Here is a 6,384-nt window from a genome sequence, read left to right as displayed (position 1 = left end):
GGATTTTTTTTTCTATTAAGATTAACTATTGAGAGAGTTTTTCATCATCCACATCAGTTCGAACAAAATTAAAAGTACATTCCATAAAAATCTAAAAACCTGACAAAAGTACGATATAAAATTACCTATCCAAGATTGCAACTACTGCCTAATTTTATTGTTTCATATTTTTGAGAAAAAAATCTACAGAAGTTAAAAAATGTGTCCAGTGTTATTTTTCCTAACTTAATAAACCAGTGCTTTCAAATGATAGTCTGTCATCAAAAGTTACTCAAGAACAACTAACAAATATCGAGAAAACAAAACTTAAAACTTTAACCTAAAATCCAAGATGGCGAAAGAAGAGGCATCTTAATGTTTCCAACTTCAACCATACCAGCATCTTCAAAAAAATTTGTTAAACTGAAATGTTTTTTTTTTTCTTCATCAGGAATCTGCTGTTTAATGGATGGGGCAGCAAATTCTTCCCTGCGATGAAATAACTCACGATCGCATGTTGCAATGTCCAGCAATCATTTGATATATGCACCTCACGTATTCTTTCCCTCACGTGTATTGCAAAACGTGAATTGTACACGTTCTTTTAACTTCCTCCTAATGTTAATCCAAGATCATGATAAAGGAGAGGAAAGATACAAAGAGAGTAAAAGCTCCGCATACATATTAGCTTATAACTATGGAGCCTCAACCTGTTGCTTTTTGGAGGAAGTAAAAGTCCGATTTCAGGCCTTCGAGGAAAATGAGGAAATCATTTCGGAAGTTGGGATACGCCCGGCGGAAACTGCCAGTTCCGATGAATCTTATAAAACGAGGAAAGCACGCCGTAAGGGGAGAAAAACCCACATTAAATATATCTCCTTTTTGTGAAACGTTTTGAAATAATGTTAATTAAATTATAAATGGAAGTAATAATTTCTTGGACTGGTTTACGATGGGATATTCACGCTAATTGCTGTGATATTTCTTAATAATAAAATTCATTTTATTGAATAGCGCGTTACCCTTTCGAAAAGTATAACAATTCAGTTATATTCAAAATGATAAATAAGGGTAAATATGAAAATTTAATCTCAAGATCATTTTTTATTTTTTGGTAGTTATAATTACATGAAAATTATAAAAGATTTTTTTTTGTTAAGTAAATCATAATTTCTTAATATCTTTATTTTAATACTTTTTACAATATGATTGGATAAAGCTATCTTGATGAAAAATTTGATTTATGAAATAGTTTTTATTCATTAACAAATGTTTTGGTTAATTAAGAATATGCAGAAATTTAGGATAACATTGTTTGTAAGCGACTGACAAACTTTGTTTGCAAGAGTATCTCATTTTTAAAATAAAAGAAAAACTTTTATTATTAATGAGCATTAAATTCCATTTGCAAAACCTTTGAAACACAATTTTTCTAATTCATTGTTTTAAATTCCTATTTCACCTTTAATTAACATCGTCATTTTACTATAATTTTAATTTAACTTTTAAATTCTGGAATTAGGAGAATTTTTTTTTTGGTTAATGGCGGGCACTTGGGTCTATTTCCCATTGGCCTCAGAAATGCCAGAATTGCTACTCTCTTGTCGTTACCCAGTGAGCACCTATGGCTAAGCCACGGCGGTGGAGCAGCGTCGCCCACGTCATACAACCACAAATCCGTTTATAGTGCGGGTGGCATTCACACAATCACACAGAAGAAGGGACATAGAACACAAAGAGAAAGAAACATCCATGCCCTGAGCAGGATTCGAACCCGCAACCATTGGCTCCGCGGTCAGGCATGCTAACCACTCGGCCACCTGGTCGGCGATTTAGGAGATATTTAATGTGCGATTTTAGAAGATATTTTACACTAATTTTAATTATTATGCTACTCATATTACATTTAGTTAGTTCTTTTAACTATTTTTGTTAAAATGGAAAGTAACAATTTGGTGGCAATCTTTTTCAATTATCATATTCAACACTTCGATTATCTTTTAGATTATTCGAACCCGCAACCATCGGCTCCGCGGTCAGGCACGCTAACCCCTCGGCCACCTGGTCGGCGAATTAGGAGATATTTAATATCCGATTTTAGAAGATATTTTACACTAATTTTAATTACTATGCTACTCATATTTCATTTAGTTAGTTCTTTTAACTATTTTTGTTAAAATGGAAAGTAACAATTTGGTGGCAATCTTTTTCAATTATCATATTCAACACTTCGATTATCTTTTGGATTAAATGGAATAAAATAGATAAAATTAGATTAATAATTTCAAATGGAATGATGTATTTTTTCCAACAGAATTATTTTCCAATTCTGCTCTTATAATTAAATATCAATAAAGATACAATCTGATGTTCGTTTCACATGCAATAGGTGATGATTACATTTGGTTTTTGTGTTTAGTATTTTAACTATTTTTAAAATTAAAGAATTTGGCCACTTTAAAGCCCTGTTCAATATATTTGACAACATTTGGTGCAATTTTATCACATGCAAAATAATATTTCATGATTATTTTTCGGTTTTTTATGCCTTTATAAGGAGTTATAATTGGATTTACCATCGTTCTTCCGAAATTACAATTACATTGAAAAAATATAAGACAAGTAAGAAATTTGATTCAATTAGCCTTTAGACAGTTCTATGGTAGATTTACAATATGAGAATACTTATTATATTGATTATGGTTATTTATTATTAAAGTCAAGTGGATTTTGTGACGACCAAAATGAGAAGAAATGCGTTATAAAAATATCAATATGCGAAAAATTATAATTAATCATTTTTTATGAAATAATTAAAAGTAACTTCAAAGAATTTGTTAAGTTTAATTAACTGAATTTAAAAAATAATAATAAATTAAACTTCTTCTAAGCCGCATATTTCTAAGCTAAAATTTTATTTTCTGCCACTATTTAAAGTTCGATTTTCAAGAAGTTAATACACTTTAAGGCAGTTTTGGACAGCTTTGGTCATTAAATACCACGTGTCCATCCAAAATTAAGAAAAATCTATACCATTGGTTTTGTATATTATAATATAATACCCCCGCTAAATAATAAATAGCAATATTTAAAATTTCTATAATTTATTATCAAACATGATTCCCTAAAGTCAATTCAATTTATAAGGATTGTGAGGTTAAATCTCTTAAATGAGACTTTTAAAATAAAACCTTGAACTATGATAAATCGAAAACACTTGCATATAATTGACCTGAAGAAGAAATTTCTAGTTCCTAGAAAATTGTTGTGAAATCTTTTAAAAATAGGTTCCAGATCAATTAGCGTAGCATTTAAATATTCTAAATCATCTACGCCTTAAAGCAATATACTTTTCTATTTAGTTCTTCTTTTCTATATTATGCAAATGTGGTAAGTTTTTACTTAATAAAATATTGCCTAATGCAGCCAACAATTTACTTATTTAAGTACAGTGACGCAAAAATCTTATTTTCTTTAGTATTTAAAGAATAATTTTAAAAATTTTAAAAACGGTGTCTACTAAGATTTAAAAAAGGTCGCGCCTAACACTAAAAACGTAGGACACATCACTTTCGAATGACAAGTGGGAAAATTTTCCGTGGTTTCAAGAAAAGAGTTTTAGTGTAGAATAGCTTTATTACGAAAATGATGTGCCCAACATTTTTCGTTTTAGGCAAGACAGAATTGTATGCGCCCTTTTTGTCCATTTAGAAAACTTAGAGACCTATTTAGAAAAATTAGTTTTATAAACTTTTATTGTATTATTTTTTTTCCTTACAGTTGTAGGTCTGTTAGTTTCTGTGGGCAAGTGTCGAAATTTCATTTAACAATAACATAATTAAAAAAAATTCTACTTAAAAGCAGTTAGGAATCGGTTTCAACTTGCTTTGTCTTCTAGCATAAAGTTACTGTTAAAATTTGATGCTATCGCCAGTTAGTCGAAGGAATTCTACTTGCCGATAAAACGACAATAAATTTTTCTTGTGGTCAAGAAACAATTGAGTTGGCCATTGTAATTTAGTGCGGAAATTCAGTTAAAGTTGGATACTATTGCTATTTAGTTGAAAAAATTCCTAAGTTTTTATTGACGATATTTATTTGGCGATAAAATGACAATAATGTTTTTTTGTTGTGGTCAGCAAACAATTAAATCGATCATCGTAATTCAGCACATAGCTCCAGTTAAAAATTGAATATTCTAGCTGGACGGAAAGTGATCGGAATTTGATTGGCGATAAAATTCTTATGACAATAAATACAAATTTTAAAAAGTCGGAAAACCATTGAAACTAGCACATGTCATTCAGCACGGAGTGTCTAGTTAGTTAGAAAATGATTGGCATTTCAATTTACTATAATTTCTTACTTTTGGCTATAATAATGCGTAAAATTCTTCCTGTATCTCTCAGAAACCGATTGAAGCCTGCTTTGCCATTCAGAACTGAATTACGGTAGAGATTTGAGCACCCTAGTTAGTCAGAAAGTGGTGGAAATTTTGATTCCGAGATTTCAACATTACGGACTAGAAAAAACGAGTTAATAAAAACGTAGTTGAAAAGTACCACTCATTTTCTTTCTTTTTTATAAAGTTAATTTTTAATTCGATTTTCGTAAACTAAAGAAAACCGTAAAAACATTTAAAATATTACTATTGTGCAATATTGTTTTTAAATTTTACATTTATTTTTTTCATTTCTCTTCATTTTAAACTCACTCTCTTATCACATTTTCGCTTTAGTTTACACGTAAAATTATATTTTTTAGGCGGAAGAATATCTACTTAAGACAAGGATGAGTAAAAATTTAACTTCCCCCTAATTGGGCAGTTTTGAAAGTTTTTAAAGCCTTATTATATATTAATTGCAACTTAAGTTCAAAAACATGCTTGATTTATTCAGAAATGAAATTACCGAATTATTAATGCATTAACGAGTGGACTTTTACGTTTTAAAAAAACGTGATGAAAGTAACAAAGTATTCGCTTTACCACTTTTCTTTTTAAATATCAGACACGGATGATTTTCGTGGTCTTAACGCGTCATTATACTTGTCTCATGTGAAAACTGAGCTATAATTTTTATCGACAAGTAATAACAATGTGAGCCGCAGTGGCTCAGGGGATCGAGCGTATGCTTCCCTATGAGGTGGCCCAGGTTCGAATCCGAGCTATGGCTGATTGATACGAATTCTGCTTCCAGCTCGCACCAATCACAGAGCTGACGTAAAATATCCTCCGTGGGATCATGGGTTAGAATACCCTTTCCAACGGGCTAACCGTGGGAGATTTCCTCGCCAGGTAATGTAAATGCATGTTAGTTCCATCAAAAAGTCTTTCGCGAAAAATAGTTTGTCCTAATGCTTGATCAAGGAGTTCTCTTTCTTCTGGGTTGCTTTCAAAATTACGAGGCAACTGAGTTGATAGTCTTAAATTCAAAATTACATCGGCTTTCCAACACTGGTTATAAAATTTGAAAGAAAAAAAAAAGTTATAACAAGGCAATACTTTTAAGTATCATCTTTTACTTCAATAACTTTGGGTCCAAAAATAACATTGACAATGCAATAATGCAATTTTATCAATACAGTTCTGAAATTAACATTTTTATATAGATAATTTAGAATCGTTTGTTAATCGTTAATCTGATTTAAAATTATTTAAAAAATGTTTTTTTCATTTTTTCCTCCCAGAATTACGTAAAATGAAACGTACATCTTCTTCGAAATCGCTTTTCATCAATTGAAGTAAAAAGGAAATATTTTTTTTTAAAAATGCAGAAAAAAAATTAAAGTATCTTCAAATTGCTTTGAATATTTTGGAAAAAATAATCCACAACAACTTCTAAAGGCTATAATGTACACTTTCTCCCACTCTAATGAAGAGTAAATCCTGAAAATTTTCTGAAATTGCTTAGAGATATTGAGCTATTGAAAAATACACCTTCAAAAGAACAAAAAATAAAGAAAATGAAACCTTTAAATGGAACCAAAAATCTAAAATTGTGAGGGAAAAGGGTTCTAGGTACAGAGTAGTCTTGTAAAAAATAGAAACTTTAAAAAAATCTCTTGACCAAAACTTTTTTGAACTTGAATCACCCAAAAGAATTATCTGATTATTCATAAATTGTTGCTGATAAATAATAACACAACTGCTTTCAATAAATTGTGCAAATCTATCTTGTAATTTCCTGCATTTTTTAAAAATGTATTGTTCTGTTTAAAGATATCTCTTGAAAAGAACAAATAAATAAATGAAATAAATTTTAAAAAAATAAAAATTTCAATTTTAATGAAAAAATCCATGAAAAGAGGGGCTTTTGTTCTAAGTAGTCAGATAAAAAATTATAAAAGAAGAAATCCTTTTCACGGAACTTTTTGAACTTGAATAACCCAAAAGAATTATCTGAC

Source organism: Parasteatoda tepidariorum, chromosome 5 (genome assembly GCF_043381705.1).
Source record: "Parasteatoda tepidariorum isolate YZ-2023 chromosome 5, CAS_Ptep_4.0, whole genome shotgun sequence".
Taxonomy (NCBI): domain Eukaryota; kingdom Metazoa; phylum Arthropoda; class Arachnida; order Araneae; family Theridiidae; genus Parasteatoda; species Parasteatoda tepidariorum.
The sequence above is the reverse complement of the archived record's forward strand: the minus strand, read 5'-3'. Positions refer to the sequence as shown.